Source organism: Haliaeetus albicilla, chromosome 13, assembly GCF_947461875.1.
Source record: "Haliaeetus albicilla chromosome 13, bHalAlb1.1, whole genome shotgun sequence".
In the NCBI taxonomy this organism is placed as follows: domain Eukaryota; kingdom Metazoa; phylum Chordata; class Aves; order Accipitriformes; family Accipitridae; genus Haliaeetus; species Haliaeetus albicilla.
The window spans coordinates 8,686,592-8,705,500 of record NC_091495.1 but is presented as its reverse complement, the minus strand read 5'-3'; the positions used below and the strand labels follow the sequence as shown (position 1 = coordinate 8,705,500).

Genomic DNA, 18,909 nt, shown 5'->3' with positions numbered 1-18,909 from the left:
GAGGAGTGACCGTGGCTGAATAAAGCCCCCTTCCTTCCTCCTCTTCCTTCTCTGGGAGCGACTGTGGATCTCCTCCGCCGGGCACGGGAGCGGCGGCTGACCTCGTCTGAAGGCACGCCAGTACTACTAATCAACTAACAGGGAAGCTGTCAGCGTTTCTTCCTCGCCTCTCCCGCAGCCCCTTCAGCTCTGCCTGTCCCACGACCCGGGGTTGCACCTTGTCCTTCTGCTTCTCTCTACAAAACCTTGCCTCCGACTAAGCTGATAGGCAGCCACAGGTACGCAGCTGCTCTTATAAATAAAATAGTAAGGGATGGATAACAAAGAGAAGGGATCGGCTGCCTCCTCCACCCTTGCTAGCACAAAGCCCTCAGCCCCAGGCACTCACGGTAAAACATCGTTCTGAAAATCAGGGCAGCTGTCTGGTCACGGTGAGTTTCTCGTTCACCTTTTTATCACACCTTTGCATGCATTTGAACATGTTGGAACAAGGTCTGGGGCTCATCCCAGGTATTATATACAAGAGAAAAGTCCTTGAGACTTAAAGAAACAAGTCCAAACCATTAACGTGCTGGTGATTTCCATAGTTCAGGCAGCAGTACTAGTTCCTAGCACAATTGCAGCCAAACCTGGGTTGGCTGCAAATCTTCTATATGGACGGGTCTAAAAGGTGGCTCTCAAGGGTTACCTGCAGATTTTGAATTTCATGTCAACCTGCCTCTAACATGCCACGGACCTGATTTGAAGGTAAGAGAGATTTAAATTTTAAACAAGCCCTTTGGCACAACATGCTCTCACAGTAGCACAGTTTTATGGCCGCTTCAGTGTCTTCCAGCCTCTGCTGCTCAGCTGGAGGCATCCCTGGAGCAGCCATGGCACACCACCTCACGGAGGGGAAAGATCAGACTGGGGGCAGAAAGGAGTCAAAAATCCCTCTGAGGAGGGTGGTGTGCTGAGGTGAGGTGCATCCTTGGTCTGTCCTGGAGGTCTCCCACCTCCAGCTCCCCTGGTTCGGTGTTACCCCAGTGAGGTGGGACCTGTTCAGCGCTCTCCTTTCAGTGCTTGTGCTTCAGATGGCACTGCAGCAGCCGTCTGTGACAGCCCGTGACCAAAAACACCGGACAGATGGGCTCTGCCAGATCAGTCAGTGATTGTGGGTGCCCTCAGCACGAGGAAGTAAGCAAAGAAGTCTGCACATTCGACATCACATGCATATGAAGGTTTAGCAAGGACGTTACACAGACATTTTTATGGAGTGAGAATCGGTCTGAGTCAGAATAAGATGAAATAAACCTGTGACATTTTAGTGACTGGAATCCATTCCCTTTTTTGCAAACCTGGGGGAAAGAAACTTCCCACAGCTTCATTATTAATGCTTTGCTTCAAGACTTGCTACCTGACGATTCTCTACCATGATACACTGACGCGGCCCTAGCCCATAGTTTTGTAGGATGGAAGTTCTTTGAATACCCAAGATTTACCTTGTTTTGTTCAAGATTCTTACATATGAGAAGTATAGGATGAAATTATTGCATCTTATATCCCCCATTTTAGTTCTAAATCACTGCAGGAAACAAATAGAGACTATTGGACCTTACATGTAACTCCAAGAAGCAGATATGTTTTCCTTCCCATGAATCAATAGAACATTATCAGCATAATAAAAAAAATCATCAAAAAAAATTCCAAAGCAGCCATAAAAAACCAGACGCTAACTATTGCTTCTCCTTTATGTATAATCACATTTCAAAAAAGGATTTGCAGATGGAAAGCCACAAAAGACCACCAGACAGCATGAGTTATATCATGAGGAAAGAAACACACGTGCACTTTTATCTACCAGCTAAGGCCATTGCTGCAAACACCAAGATTCCTCCAAATAAAATGAATCGGGAACCAATAGAGGCTTCTCTCTACTGCACACTTCGACTTGTCGGAAGATATAACTGCTTTATGAAGTTATGCACATAAGCTACATTATTTCATGTAGTCAAGAGTCAATGTAGTAAATGGATTCCAGCCAGTGAGTCAGTTTTGAACTTTCCCAGATTTGTTAGCCTGGAGCCTGGAAGATGACTTTTACCATTTGGGGCCTGTTCTAGTGAACGGTTTCCACGTGTGGAAACTAGCGTTGGTGCGAACCCCAGGTATCTCCTTCACAATCAGACAGCCGTCTTCCTCTAGCTTTAAAATAACTCCTTTCATGATAACTTTTGAGAGAACACGCCAACGTGCGATGCGCACCCCTTGGAACCAAGTTAGCATATGTGTTACCATGGGTTAGAGCCGTGGAGGAATATATCTTCCACTATTTGTGTTCTGAACTGAGAGTTTTACAGCACAAGGAACATAAACCTGTCTGAATGAGCTGAGGTTAGAGAGGAGAGTCAAAACACCCAGCCTATCAGGACGACCAATGCTACTGATAGAATCTTCATGGAATGATAAGTAATAAAATCACTTAAATCTGTCCAAATGGTGGACTGGAAAATTCGTCAAGTCATTTGTACCCAAGGAAATAACCAGAAATAGATTCTTTGATCAGCACTGAATTCTCATCCAAAGGCAAGCTGGTGTTTCTGAATTTCCTAGTGTCCTCATCCCTAGATAAGGTCACCGTGTCCTCCTTGGCATTGCAAACCCTTCCCTTCCTAGTAATGGGCTAGGCCAAGTTGCTCTCACGCTGGCCTTACATGGTGCGGTGGGAGAAAAACTGCTTTAGTTCACAACCATTTGATTTATTGCTCTCACTTTTAATGAGTGCCAATAGCTTAGATTTTGCAAAGGAAATAGCTGCCTAATATAACTGGCCTTTGGCCACCAACTTGTTTTCAAATAGCATTGGCCTGCTCTGACCATTAGCCAAATCCAAATCCCAGACAGAGCGGGGGATGAGGCTCTGCATTTTACTGTTCATCCCTTGTACCGTCCAGGGACCACTTTTAAGCCATAAAACTGTACCTACAAAGGGAACCAGACAGGGAAACAAAAGCACAGTCCAGCACATTGGGAAGGAGGGAGCGAGAGCGGCCTGTTCAGGAGATTTCTTTCAAAACGGCAGACGGCAGCCGCTGCTCACGCTATCAGAGTCTCAGCGAAGCACTGCCATTCAGCCTTCCCTGTCAAGCTTTACTGAGCCCAAACACAAAGCCAGGACACCGAGCACAAAGTCCTGGCCCCACAAAAGGAACTGGCAGCCATTCCCTCCCAGTGTCCAACCGCAGGGACAGGCTTTCAGCCTCAGCTTCAGGCTCTGCCATTCGCTCAGCACATTACCCCGAACCCACACAGTCCCATCACCTTTCCCAGCTTTCCTGCCTGCCCAGAAGAGGCTCATTTCCACCCCGGTGCGAGCTACCTGGAGGTGAAGGGCTCAAAAGCCTTACTGAGCACCCATAGCTGCTCTTGTGCTCCTCTCGCACAAAGCAGAAAGGAGGATGCTGAAGCTGGGACTGCAGGACGGGTTAGCGCTTCTGATAAATACAATAAAAGCCACCCCAGCAATCAGTAAACAGTGGTATAATTAGCAAATGTTTTTCTATTTACTTCCTTTAATATGCAATGGGGGGAAATGAAATAAAATGTCAAGGACTTCATCAAACAGATGGTTCTGCACTTATTATTTTTCTCCGCCGTATTGTTTGCGTCAACTAAAGAAGAAACTCCTTTACGAAGTGTGACTCATGGATTCCTGGGAAGCTGCATTCTCAGCAGGGGGAGGACAGCAGGCGAGGACAGGAAAGGGGAGGGAAGAGGACTCAGCTCATGAGCTTTTATTAGGAGTATTATTATGTCTCATTAATTAATCTGACCGCCGCTTTAGTGACGTCTCGGTCTCATTTCACAGGAAAAAATTACTCTGGATTGCCAAGTTAAATAGACAATTACAGGAAGACCAAATTATGCCTACATTGCATTCCCTCAGGGCACCAGGCCAAGTTCATGTCAAATCCATAATAACTAGACTACCCTCACTAAAAACAGCTCCTGTGGACATACGTCATGAACCATTTGTAATCTACACAGAGGATGTATTGATCTTCCTTGGGCTTCCTTTCTCATAAACTCATAATAGCAAAGACAGGATTTTTTAAGTATCTAACTCTCTGCAGCACATATGCAGAGCATAAGCTGTGTTAACTCCAATAAAGCCTAATTAAAGCATAACCATTAGCTGTTTAATTTCCTTTCCCTATCCCAAGGGGCAGCTGCCTAGAGAGCAAGAGGAGAAGGTTAGTGCATTTTAGAGGAGGAATTAAAAAAGAAAACCCAACCTGTATTTTCCCTGAAGAGAGACACACAGGTAAAATCCAGGAAAGGTCTCTTTACCTAGTGAAAAAATGCAACTTCCCAGATCTGCTTGGAGTACCGAAGAGCTGGGAGATCCCTAGGAAAAGAAGGGATGTGAACAAATGTGTCCAAGAGAATGCAAAGCCCTTAAAAACCTAGTTGACATCAGAATTACTTATGCCTTCAAATCTCACTATTGTAATTCCTTCTCCCACCTGCAACCCCCAGCTCTTGGTCTATTCTTTTTCTCTTCCCCTCACGTGCAGGTCTGCCCTTTTCTCCTCGCCCCCATCTGATGGCTCCCAGCTGGATGGGCCACATCGTCCCCAGTCCCGGTACATTCCCCGACCGGTCCCCTCAGCTCTGGTACTTTGGAACCCCCTTTCAAGCACAGGTTTCCTTACTTGGGGCAAAGAGTGCTGGTGGCTCAAGAGAAACTGGTGTTGATAGAACCAGAACACCAGGAGCCTGGCACAACCATGATGGCACAAACCTTCCTCCTTTCTCCCAGTCCTGATTCTTCTCAGCATTTCTCTCAGGCCAATTTTAATTTGCTTTTTTGTTATTCCCCAGCTTAGCCTTCACGTATGAAGAAACTTTTTGGATTTTACTGCACTGTCCTCATCTGCCCTGAGCACACACCTGGCCTGTGGCCTCTGCCCAGCACAGGAGATCTGGGTCACTCTCCCTCCTCTGGCACATTTTTCCTTGTCAAAGGACGCACAGCCTCTCGTTCCCTTTCCCTCAAAGGTGGAAGTGAGCTGAGGTCCGTGTGGCTTCGTCACCACCCAGACCTAGCAGGTCACTACCACCACCAGCCTGCCCATCACTGACAGCCGTGGGTAAAGCCATCTGCAACACAAACCTCAGAAGTTTCCAACTCACGCGCAGAAATAACGCTTTCCTCCTCCCACAGCTACCGCTATGTACCACTAAGCACTCCACAGACCATTCCCTTCTGCTCCACACACCAATATACATATGCACATTTCTTGCTCCACACTCCTGGCACCTCCTTCCCCCACCAAAGAGTTGTTTTGTCTTTTTCATAAAACAGTGAGAACAACTTAAGTGCATGGACAGTGTTCAGATCAAGCCCCTGAGGAGCAGCCAGCTGAGTACGAATGTGTCTGTCAGCCTGGTGTAAATTTTAGCATGGTGTTGCACTTCCATTCTGTTGTTCTTGGCAAGTAGGGACGACGTCCTCGCCGCACGGTTCACTCTGGTCAGGACCGGCACAACAGAAAAGCACAACTAGCCTCATGGAAATGCCTTCCAAGCTAGCGTGGGGATCTGGAAGGGGCTTTGTTTTCTCTTTCTTGCCTTAATGCTGTACAAACAAGCAATGAGTGTTATTAAATCACTGTTCTTTTCCCAGGCTGTAAGACTCTCTCCCTTTTTCTCTCTACTGCCCCAGTTTAGGATTTTTCATGATCCAAGCCAACCTATTCAAGTGACAAAGAAGATCACTTTGCAACGTGGCCTCCAGCCAAAACTGTGACCTTTTTAACAGCGAGGTGAAATGGCAGCATTTTGATTATCATGGTGCTTTTGTTTTGGAGCATGGAGAATTGTTTTTCCTTCTTTAATAACGAAGCAGCTTTTTACCTTACGAGCAGTTGCTTGGCATGGTGAAGAGTAGCAATTTTGCAAAATTGTCCAAAGCTGGTGACAAGATATTCCATGTTTTTCTCTGGCATTCACGAAATCTTTTGTCAATTCCTCACAACTCCTGTTAATCTTTCCTTTTAAAAACTACTGCTGGATCTTTAAACAGCAGTGTCGAGCAGTGCAAGAATGCCTACAGCACCCTATGCTTCATTTTGAGACACATGAAGCATTCTTTCTTATTAATTTTAAAATTAGAAAATTCATTAAAAGGGAAAATCCCAGTGAAAAAATGAAAACTCCAAACAGTCTTTGTGATGGAAGCTGATCTGCAAAGGATTGCACACTGATAAAGGCTTTCCTGTTCTGAAATAGCAATAGGAAGAGGTAGAAACATCAGCTTCTTGTTTGGTTCTCAGCTCCAGCTCTAAGTGAATGCAGCCTCAGCCATGTTGCGCTCTCCTTTATTTTGCTGGCTTTTGCCAATTTAATCTTGATGGTTTTTGCAGAGTCCACCCATTCTGCAGTCACCTCCCTGCAAAGTAATTGAGGGATCATCAGCACAAAGGATTTTCCAACAGTGCAGGAGGAATTCTGAGCTAAGGGAAACTGCATGTAGCACAGAGGCCTGCCTCTTAATTGCTAATGCAAATATTAAATTATAATCATGCTTTGAAAAACCTTATTTCACCTGATATTAATATTGACAGAAAAACAGAGGGTCACATCACAGAAATGCTCATAAAGGCTAACTTTCAAGCTGCAAAGTCGGAATCTTCTTTTTTATACTAAAAATAAATCTATGCTCTGTACTTCAGCAGCAACTTAGGGTACCCACTGAAGGATGTGTGTTCCTATCTTGCAATAGCTTTACAGGAAATGAAAAACGTACAGCAGTTAGACCAGCAAAAGTTTCTTAAAGTTTAGGGCCTTCTTCACTTGGCTTCTCCCCTGGAGAGATTTGGAAGCGAGGAAGAAAGGTTTGTGGGTTTTTGGAAGGTACATGTTACCCTTTCCTTAAGGCACCTACGTTATTTGCTAACGAAGGGACAGAGAAGTGCAACAAGCCCTAACTCTTTAGGAAGGTAAAGCCCACCCTGCACACCATCGTGTGTAGTAGCAAAGCTCTTTTTCTGCAGGTGTGGACATTTGTCTCATCTTCTACTCTGGTCAAATCACCTTCAGTTCCTTCATTATTTACGATCTACTGCCCAGTGGAGAAGGTGTTTATAAGGAGGGTAGCTGCCAAGCTTCACAAGTCAACAGCATAATCTTCTGGTGCACGTTTTCTCCAAAGAGCCTTCCCTCTCTTTATGGTCCCCCTGCCAATCAGTGGTGCTACGGAGAAGGTGTTTACAGGCAGAGGTGCTGCAGCACTTCACCTCCTCTGGCAGCGTTACGCAGTTGTAAAAGACATCATATAATGTCTCACTTCTCCAAAGCAGGAGATGTCACGCAGCATGATGAAGATGCTGTCTGGTGTGTACTCCTCCAGCAGGCCAGGATGAACATCTGTCACCAATATTTCTGCTTCAGCTCCATCTGCACCTGGTTGTTCTTTCTGCAAGTTCCTGTGTTATTTTTCTTCCATATACTCAGACACCCCACAGCGGGTTTGTTATCTTACATGGATTGCCATGGTCAAAGTGTTTCTCCAAAGGATGCAAGAAAAAGCAAAGAAATTAGCATTAAGTAACAACACTTTTTCCAGAAAAGAAAACATATGCTCCTTTTGTGGCTCACGAGATAGTCTACCTACTGTATGTCTTGATGTTTTCTCCTTTACAAGGGTATAGCAGGAAAGACTCAACTTCTGGCCCATTAGAAAGAGCCATGGTAGCATGCTTCAGGGTGGTAGGACAGAGTGAATACACATTTGTTCCAAATGCTGTCAAATAAATCTTAGTACTGGGGACAGGAAGGAATCACACTGCAAATAAGCTGAAAACAGGGAATCTGTAAGAAGACATCAGAGTCAGGATGAGATATCAGATTGGGCTTGTGCTACCTACTGCATAGAGGACTTGTCTTTTTATTTAATCTCTTTCTATTTCAGTATAAAGTCAAGATTTGAAAGAACACCGCTTTCCTTGGAAAGGAGGAATTGCTAAGATGTCAGAGGAAGAAAAAGTATTGTGTTTTGTTTACTCAGTCCCTGCTTGTTTAATCCACAAGAGAAGCTTGCACATAGTCCAGTTAATGCTTTATCATTCATGTCCCTTATCATGCACTGAGGGCACATATTGTGCATGAGTCATAATTAGATTGTTTGTATAATACTAAAAGGAAAACAAACAGTCCCATATCTCCCCGTCACACTAACAATAAGCTGACACATACTTAATCAAAATAGAGGATGCTGAATTAATTCAAAGAGGTTGACTTTCAAGAGGGACAATTGGAAAGTTCTCCCGGAGCAGTTAGTCACTCAGGCGGAGTTCAGCCAAACACAAGATGAAATTTGTCACATTCATTCCAGAATTAATAATTTCTCAGAAATTATTACAGTTTGCTTTAACATATTTCCAGACTTTGCCATGAAGCAGATGATGAATGAAAGACTGATGCATCTAAATATTAAGGGGCTCAGACACAAGAAAAAAATCCGTGGGGAAACTTCCTTGCTCACACTTCTGACAAAAAGCCAAGAGCACCTTCCCGTGCCCTGGCAAAGCCTGCACCAGTGGAAAAGTTTAAGGAAAAAAAGACACCCAGTTAACCAGTTGCTGAGATTCAAAATGACAAATAGTACCATTTGTCAAAGAATCTCATTTCCACAGCTGGCCCTTTGTTAAAGCATTACAGGCAGACGTTGCTGCAGCAGGAAAACGAAGCAATTGCTGGCTCTTTGGCTGCTCTGCAAGTGCTCAGGATGTGACTGGCTGTTCTGTACAGCTTTAGGTATTCCAGAAATCCTGCACCACCCACTGAAGCAATACAGGAGATTTGGGTAGACTCTACTAGCAGCAGTGTCAGGTCTAGAAACAGGACGAACAGGTCCGGGCACCTTGTCAAAGGATGACCCAGCTCAGCAGAAGCCTGCCTTATTTACCTGTATCAGACAAACAAGAGGAGAGGAAAGATCTTCCATTTACAAGGCAGAAAGAGAAGAAACATGGTATGCTGGATACCTACGTTAGTCCATTATGACTACTTTTTTGCACTTGAGCAACTACATGCCTTCCTCCTCTAGGTGTAACACTTGGAGACCCATAGGATCGAGAGAAAGAAGCAGCTAAGGCACAAAAGACACTTACATCCAGAGGCTATGCAGGCTCCCTATACATAGACATCTAAGTTCAGCATTAAATATGGCAAAGAGAAAACATCCCCTCACTTTACATTCAATATTGTGCCCTCTTCTCATGCTTATACCTGTTGCTTGCTTCCCCAGAAAACAGTATTTTTGTTACATGGCATCAGATCGATGTAGGTTCCTAAAGAAATATATGGAAAAAGGATGAATACTTAGAAGTCTGGTGGAAGTACCTTTGATTTATTACATTAATACACACAACTTTTCTCTTACAGGTAACAGGAAAAAAAGGTGGGGGTGGGGGTGTTTATAGCTTGGCTCCAGTCACTCACATCTCATGATTTAGGTGAGTAATAAAACTGTTATGAAATGTATTTGGAACAGGTCGCACTGCACGTGCCTGATAGTCTCTTTCGAAGCTTAATGCTTGTCCTCCTCAATTTTGCTTCCTTTCAGACAGTCTGGCTTTGTTCTGCCAATTTGCTCATCAGAGTTCTGCTTGTGTTTACAGCACCACAATTGAAAACCTGCATGGACTGAGTCAGAAATTATCATCTCATCCGTATGATATTCCTAAGGACAGACTAGCCAAGTCTGGGAAAAAAAAGTTCCACATCAGATGATTAGTCATTTTAGCTTCATACCTCTGAACAATGAATTACTCATTTTACATCTTCAGAAGTAGGAAAAAAAAAAAAAGAGAAGAAAAAAAGAAGAACGCAAGTTATGACTTAATTCTGTTTTCTCTTGGAGTAGGCAAAGATACAAATTACTTAGTGGAAGAATCATGTAATGTCATGAGGATTGGATGCTGCTGCTTTTATTTGAGAAGCCAACACAATTTTGAGAGGATTAAATATGATGAGTAAGCAGTCTTTTCCAGCTCTGCTTGAAAAGCTACGGCAGCTACAGAGTGTTAATTCATGGTATTTGACTTCTTCAGTCTACTGGGGAGGCTTCCTGGGGAAACCAGAAGGAGGCTTGTGGCAACTTTCAGGCTGACTGTCAGACCAGCTTCAAGAGAATTAATTTGTCACCAAAAGGAACACGTTGACTTTTGGCTGGTAGTTTGGAGGATGGCAATTTATGCCCAGAGGAGGACATTTTAAAATTTGCTGTGCACAAAGCTCATCTCATTTTGTGGCCATCTGCTGACAAAACCAGGTAAGCCAGCATGTGTCTGACCACCATTTGGAAAAAGCTGGGGTGTCCTCCTCTGGGTTATGGCCCTTCACTGTAGAAGTTCAGGTGTTTCTGAAAGTAACCCTTTATTTACTCAAATGATAACGTGAAACAGTATTTAAAAGAAAACAACAAATTTTAAGCTAACTAAAATGAAAACCTTACCATAAATCTGTTTATGAAATACTGTTAATAAAAACAGAGTGCAAGTGAATTCAAGGAAGTTCTAGTACTTAATGACTCCCCCCAATTGCACCACAAGTGTTGTGACAGCCGGAGTCTCACGGTCATTTGTCACATGAGGATTACGGTTCAACTTTCATATTGGGCAGAGAAACAAGAGCGGCAGCCACCGTGCCCCAGCAGCCCCAGCTGTTTCATTTGCAGCTTCCCCTGCATGCTGTGCTCTCACTGTTAAGCTCCTTGGGTGCTTGCAATGCCACTCGGGTTTGACCAGGGACTGAGGGCACCAGGTTTTCCTCCCCACTGGTGTGACTGGTCTTCGCCTGCAGCCATGCTTGCAGTAGGGGTGTAAGGCTGGTGCTGCGCAGCTGAACAGCTGACTCTCACACACGTGCCTGATGGTGCCCCAGGTCTCAGTCTTGTGCCTTTTTTGCCTGAGATGACCACGAATCACCTAGTCTCTGCATAAGACAGAGTCCTCTCTCCCTCCAGAAACTCCTCTGTCATCCTCTGTGCTACCTTTTGGGATCTCCCAGCACTTGAGACAGCTGCTGATGCAGATCAGAGTATCCATAGGCAAACAGAGATGGTATAGAGGAGACCACCTTGTCTGCGCATACGCCTTTCTGGCTGTGCCTCTTGCCAGCATGCACCCAGGACAGCACCAAATCCAGGCAGGGTGCCGTGAAATGCCCCAAGGCATGCCTGAAGAGGATGCCCAAACCACGTGCAGTCATCAGCAACAAGCAGCACATGGCCCAAGCATGCCCAGTTAAACCTCCCCTTGGTTTTGTGTGCTTACACAGCCCCACCTGCTTTGGCATCCTGTCCGACAGCCCTGGTCCTGAGGGTATCTCCCCCGTCTTTGCTACCAGGTCAGTGCAAAGCAGAGCAAACAGTGTTCATAGCCCCAGCCCAGTGCCAAAATCACTTAGCACAGTGCTCTTGCAGCAGTGGATGTCATCAATTACGCAGCAGCTAAGGAAGGTCATCCTCTCAGCACAAATATTTATACGAGGAGCCTATGGCAAATGTCTCCATTCTTGACACTTCTCTGTATTTACATCCTTAAATAAAACTCCTCAATAACTCCCCAAAATGAGCCATACCAAACACACTGTTGGACTCTCAGTTAATGTCACTTGTAATCCTTCTCCTCTGAAGCAAATCCTCAACATCCATTAAAACCACTTAAACCATCCATTAAGACCAGCCTTCAAAGCCTGCCCTCAAACACCCTGTCCCCCTAGCTAATCATTCCTCCTGTGGTCCTCCCTCCTCCTGACCAGCAGAAATCACTTGTAAGACACGCTTGAAAGCCTGGCATATAATTCCATCAGTTTTCTACCGATCCCATTACTCTTGTGCACGCCCCAGCGTCACCACCTGGGCTGCACGTCAGGCAGATGCTCTTTCCCTTCTTCCACAGTCTTCTCTGATTAGAGTCATTTCAGGGAGTACTCGGAGAAGAAAGATGATGGGGGAAGAATATTGCAGCAGGGTCATGTAACAGGATATAAAGTGGGATAAGCAAGCTACAAAGCTACTCAGAGCATTGCCCCTTTCAACCATGGCTACGCGATAGCCTGTAGTGAAATTCAAAATGGCTGGTAACGGAGCTGTAGGTATTTATCACCTCCAGTGTTTCCCATTTGCTGTCTTCACAGTAAAAAAAAACAGTAAAGAGAGAGATAGAAGGAGATGACATGAGAAAAAAGCCTTGACATCAGGGCAAAAAGTCATACAGAGACTGGCAAAACAGAGGTGTTCCCTGGGTGAGGATCTGCTAACCAGCCTGTGACCACACACGTATACATTGGGCATCAGCTGATGGCATGCCCTGCACAGAAGATACATCTGTGACTGTAAGAAAGCCTACAGCTCTGAGAAGTAAGGGCCCAGCAGCAAGGTCATAGCAAAAGCCTTGCAAGAAACCAGAGGACAATAAGGTATCTCCAGAACCAACACAATGCCAGACTGCTGGCTCCTGATCCAGGAAAGTAGTTTCTGTAGCCCTTCACATAGGTCAGTTTGGTTTCTGCACTTGGTCACCACACAGTGAGATTTAACACTCGTGAAAAAGAGGAAGGAAGAGGGTTGTTTTGTTGTGTATTGCTATACAGCACAAAAGCAAGCTTGGCTGAAGAGGTATGAAAGGTAGAACCACATCTACATAACAAGAATTCATTTACAACCCGTCCATGCCTCCTTCAACTAAACAGCTACTCTTGCTCAAAGTGGTCAACACATTTGGAGTCTCCTGTTTTCATATGGGCCACTCAAGAAAAGATATGGAGTAAAACATGGGAAAAAAAAATTAACAGGTCCAGATATTTATTAAAAAAAGGAGTTTTGGTTTGTTTTTTTTTTTAAAGAAAAATGCCAAATGATTGAAACCTTAACTTCTTTGCTTAAGCACACCAGTTTCAACTACAATTTTGGCAGCAAAAGCTTCTGAATTCCAAGAGGGAAACAGTGAGTCAAAGAAAGAGAACAGAGGTTTGGGGCACTAACCAGACACAAGAGGGTCCCCCTTTAAACTCCACCTCAGTGAGAGACTTACTGGTGAAGAACCAAAGCAGTGTTTTGAGGTATTCCCATGAACAATGGGAGAAAGGCAGAGAGGTGGCAGGTCTGAGACCCTGCAAGTGCAAGCTGTATTCGTACTGTTGGCAGTCCTTAGAAAGGGTGGGTGGAGAAGACATGGTAGCGTTACCCTCTTTTTTCTCTCTATCTCCCTCTCTACTTTTATTCTCAACAAAATGTGTTGAAAAGTTACAGCTTTCTTCCCCAGGTGGAAAAGGAACATGTTTTGAAATCTCAAAATTTTGTAGGACAGGAAAACTGCTCTCTGCCCAGCTCAAAGGAAAAACCACATCACCTGCAAGATCTGCACACGCACACTCAGGAACTACGACTCTACCTAGAGCTTATTAGTGTGACTATAAATGAATTGTTCAGCTCCCTGCAGAATTTATGTACCTTGCTTAGCTTGCTGACTTTGGCAGTTTCTTCTATATTCCAAGCAATAAGAATTGTCTGCTGCATTTCTTTTCTTGCATGGCTAGTTTAATACAACTGAAATATTTTCCTGTGTTCATTCTTTGTCATAGATACTTGTCAGACTTCAAAGAAATAGAGTACTATATTCACAATTTTTCCTCCTATATCCCCTGTCCTGGTTCAGCAATTGGCATTTTCCAGTCTCAATCTTTTTTCCTATTCTTTGTAGAAAGTTTCTATAATATTATTTTAATTTCTCTTACCTAAAAAAGGAAAAAAAAGAAAACCCACAATAAAACCCTTCACCTTTCCCTTCCCAAGAGAAATAGTCTAAAATAGGAATATATTTTCTTTATATAGTGTCCTGGATTAAAGATATTTTGGAATCAGAAATTTGGTTGGTAGAATTTGATTCCTGCAGCTGTTTTCTTAGCTGCAAAGGAAAGAAGAAAGTTTCTATGTGCAGCACTGAGAAGACTGAGAGCCTGAGGGTAGAGCCATCCTCAGTCTGAATGAAATCACGTGAAATGTCTCTGCTACAAGACACAACCTATACCGATGCCACAGATCCATAACGGCCCTCAGGACCTGACCCATCGCCACTGATATTAAATCAAAGCCAGTGATGCTGTGGGGCTGCTGGCAGCATGGCAGGGAGAGGAGATGTGGCCATGGCCACATGGACCTGTCAGGAGACCTTCCCACTGGCATCCTACTACCTGGGGCCGGATCAAGGCACTTGCAGTGCCCTGGCCACGGCTTCACTGCTCCCTCACCCTATGGAGCCAGGTAAGGCTGGCCAGAGGGACAAAGCTCCTTCTTTGCAGCCTGTGCCCAGAGATGGGCTGCCCACACCCTTCACCTCAGCAAAACAGCCATTGTGGTCCACAAGAAACAATCTCCCTTTCCCACTCATGCAAAACCCCAGGGCCTGGGGCCATTACGTGCCCGATGGGATGGAGGAGCCCTGCAGATGCAAAGCAGGCCCTGACTGTTCCCATCTCCGCAGCTCACAAGTGGCAAGAGGTGGGAGCCTTCCTTATGGCCTTGCTGACAAGCAAGTGTGACTTGCCACGGGCGGCCAATGGTTGGGGGATGCTACTCCCGAAGGCTGCCATCACCACCTTATTCATGGTCTGCTGTGGGAAGAGGGTGGCCGCCTGCCTCAGGGGTACATGATGGGCTTGGCTCAGCTCTCCAAGAGGGACACCTCTGTGTTCTTGTCGCACTTCGGGTTGTCCTGGCTTTGAAGTAGGGCCTTGCCCTGTCCTTTTCAGCTGATGATGATTGTCATTTGGGTCTCATGGAAGACTAACTAGAGCTTCTGGGAATGCCAGGGCATGTAGGGTCAGCTGGTGGTTTAGAAGATGCAAAATGAAAGGGATTATAGCACAGGACTCTCGGGCTTGCTGCTGATTTCTCTTCCCCCATTCCAACTCATACTATTGACTAGCACATTAGACGATAATGGATGGTTCCTTCCTTGGCCCACAGCAAAAAGAGGTGTTAAGAGAGGGAGTGGGATCAGGACAGAAAAGGTGATTTACGGCTCCCAGACACGCGCACATACTAGGACTTTTTGAGCGCTGGTTTATGAACCTGTAGTTCACAGAAAGACAAGTAGCTACAACTAATGCAGAGACACCCAGTATCTCTGTTTGCCACAGTTCATGTGTGCACAGTATATACGTAACCCCCATACCAAACGCAAAGCATATAGTCAGCTTCCCTGCTCTACCAATACAAAATTATTCAAGCCCACAAACCAAATAAATTACATACAACTTGAGCTCTTTTATGCCCCACAAAGAGCCAACCTCCAGCTCTGTAGGTCTGCAGCTGTATATAACCTACTTTGCTTGGCAGAGGAGGTCTTCTGGTGTGCACCTGTACAAAGAACCACCATTATCTCCAGTGCTTTTCTGGCAACGGACCACGCTTAATCTGCTTCATTAGTACTGGTCAGGGGAAATGACATTTCTAATTAAAATATTCAGCAGAGCTATTCTTACCAGAAGTTTTTGGCTCACAGAAGTCTCATTGTGGAGCTGCAAAGGGGGGGGGGGGGGGGGAAAGCACTGCAGGTACAGATCTTGTGGTTGTCTTTGGCAAAAAAAGAAAAGAAAAGGCAACCATGGGAATCTGTTCCCCAGCATAGACTTTAAGTTCAGGACTGCTTTCCATGCCAACTTCACAAATGACATTTCTGTAAAAGTAACTACCTTTGGGTTGAAGTATAGCCAGTCAAGTGGGTAGCCAACACGCAGCTGAAAACATAGAGATACACAGAAATATCTATGTCATCTTTGTTGAAAGCTGAAAAAGGAAATGCTTGTCCAAAAAAAAAAAAAAAAATACCCTCAACAATGAAAACCAGCCCTTGGACCAGTATGCAGTGTGGAACATAGCTTGAAAAAGACTAAATAAGTAAGGACACCTGTGTCCAAAGTACCCAATTACTACAGCAGAACAAAGACATTCTGAAATGGTGCTGCTGCTCGTCCTATCTGCAATGAAAGGGGAAAAAGAAAAGGTGGATTTGGGTAAGAGTAAAAACAGAGGAAAAGGAAAAGACACTGCTTACTTATTACTGCATGGACTCTAGCTGGACACAGCAGAAGAGGGGATAGGCCTTGGCTAACAGTGTCATTAGATAAAAATCATTCCTTGACAGGAAAGGTGATGATGATTAAGAGCCAGATTGATTGATGGGGGCAACAGTGAGACATGGCATATATCCAGGTCAAATTATACCATCTTCTCAACAGCCCAAGTGAGATGATATGATCTGCATCAGGCCAAAATTAGAGCCCAGCATATTTTTCATTGCAGCCTTCTGTTTCTTTGTAAGGACCTGAAGGTATTGAAAGCTAGGCTGACATAACATGCTGCAGGCTCTCCCTTTCAAAGGGGAGGAAAGAGAGTGCTAAATCCAAACATACCGATTCTTTTTTGCCCTAACACAGCTCCTGTAAATTCCCAGTGCCTTTTTTTTTTTTTTTGGTCCTTTTTAGTTTTTGAAGGTAAGGGATAGGGCACAGAGATCACTATTATCCACATGGGGAGTTGCATGGTCCCAGCCTGCAGCTCAGGTTTGCTTGGTCTCACCCATGAGAGCACCCTTGAAGGCAACTCCCTCCAGCTTGGGAAAGCGTGGGGATGTGGCAAGAGAACAAGGGGACTGGGGGGCCACTGGGGGGCTGTGACCAAGTGTCACCACCTAGCTTAGCCTAGGACCCCAAGGGGTGCTCCAAGGTCATGAGTTCTCGGAGTCATGTAGAAAATAATTTCTAAATAATTAAAAGAGCTACCCGCTGACAATTCTTACATGCTATTTAAAACTCTTATCAAGGAAGGAAAACAGGAGACTCAATGTACAGAAATACATCCCCCCACCTGGAAATTATGCTATAAAAAGGAAGTAACTTAAAATAGGAGTTAGGATGCAAAGACATCCAACATCCAGCTTCCCAGGCTCTGTGCGGATCCAGAGCTTGGACTATAATAATGACTCCTATTTCAGTAGCACCCTGAGCCTTGAACCAAAACTGACCAGTGCATGACGGCTTGCTGGTGGTTGGTCAACATTTAATGGCAGAGCAGGAGCACTACCTACATTTTGGGACCCCCAGCCCCATCTTGTGCATGCAATACGGAGGCCAGAGTGCCCACAACCAGTCCGCTATCCATTTTGTTCTGTTCAGTGACTACCCACAGCATCGAGGCAGTTTCCGCCACAGACCTCCAGCTGTGCTCTGCCCGACCCTTTGCCATCTGCACAAAAAGGGAGAACATGCAAGCAGAATTTAGCAGGCGGTTTTGCAGGTGCTCCATAGGTTAGGATGGAGCCAGAAGGTTAATTATGGTCAAATGTGTTGTGTTTCCATTCACATACCCCTCCGCTGTCAGTCAAAATTGACTAGGTAGCTGTAGCGATGTGAAAGGTCCCCCTGCCCTTTTGGGCAGTCAGTTCTATTAGCATTTTGCAGGATTTGGTGAACAAGTGCTTCTCTCTGTTTGCAGTATTTCAAGAGACGAAAAGTTGGCTGATATTCCATCTGAAAATCAAAGGTGGCCTGTGACTGAAATCACACTAATCTTCCAGGCAGGTTGGAGTCCTTGAGTCCATCTCCGCAAACAAATAAGGATCTGGAACGAGGCAGGAGACTGCCAGAGGCACGTGGAAGAAAAGGGATAAACACACTATTGGGGTCAGCTCCTGTAAGCCACCGCATTACATGCTTGTTGTTAGGGGGAGCAATTTTATCGGAAAAATGTTTCCAAGTGAATTTTCTATACAAAGATAGCTTATTAATGCAGGATAACCCTGGGAACGAACTGGAAATGTCTGCATTTAAGCCTCAATGCAAAGGGAACAAATTTAAACCCAGAAGAGATATCATGTCAATGTGGGTACTTGCTCATTGCATGACTGCACGTTCAGGTCAGTTATCCCACTTCAGTGTTTACTGAGATCATGCTTGTAGATCCTGAGATGTTAGAAGTACAAAAGCTTGCTGTACCACATCGCTAATTAATTTTGCTAAGAAGATTAAAAAAAAAGGTATTTTGTGCCTGACAAAAAAGTTGCTTGTTTGGAGAAACTGAGATGAATGAAGGTCTACTAAAAATGACTGGATATTGAATCAAGGGAGCAAACAAGAACATGGACTTCATGTTTTTAAAAAAGCAGTGAAAAAATAGGTGAGTTCAGTAGGGAATCCTTCAATTTTCCATCTGTGCGTTATTTTAACTTCAAGTTGTCTTCCTTACTGTGGTCTCTCTACTCAGAGGTGCAGCAAGCAAACCTCAAAAGGACATAATACTCCTCTGTATCATCTTCTTTCCTCCCTTGGCTGCCTCTCTTACCAGAAAAAAAAATACAGTAAGATCTGTTTGAGGTGGCCTGGTCATGTTGACAAGCTAGTCTTTAACCAGAAGTCACACAAGAATTATAATCAAAACCTCATGGGACTATTTCAGGAAAGCATGTGGGCTGCTGGAGTGAAGGATCTACTGTATATGGAGAAATTGGTGTAGCTCTCCTGTATTCCTCCAAAATGACACATGTGCCACAAATAATCTTCCAGGGTTTGGGACTGAAGCTTGCTGGCCCAGAAGATTTATTTACATTCAGCCCTTGTCTACGTAACAAAAGGCTTGACCACCCCTCATCTCAACATTGAGAACGTACCCTGCTTTCTCTTACCCAGTTCTTGGAGGTAGTTTCTCCTGAATAAACACAGTAAGAAATAGCAAGCAGAGATCTCGCATAGCCTCTAGGCTACAAATGGATCGTTATTCACGCAATGCTTTTCTCCCTAAAACCCACACATTGTCAGGGTTATTTATAGGGCTCCTCCCAGCAGTAGCAGTTAGCAATATAA

The 18,909-nt window shown here is 44.7% G+C and overlaps 1 long non-coding RNA gene across 2 annotated transcripts in view; it reads right to left on the bottom strand.

The window, feature by feature from the left end:
• The window catches only part of LOC138688829 (uncharacterized), a 75,535-nt gene that overhangs the window by 40,531 nt on the left and 16,095 nt on the right, over positions 1-18,909 (bottom strand). The window contains exon 1 of one of the 2 annotated variants that reach the window (XR_011327633.1): positions 16,107-16,299. The exons of the other annotated variant lie outside the window; for it this stretch is intronic. This is a non-coding gene — a long non-coding RNA (uncharacterized lncRNA). Of the gene's footprint in view, positions 1-16,106; positions 16,300-18,909 lie in introns of those variants that run through there. 2 annotated transcript variants of the gene reach the window in all.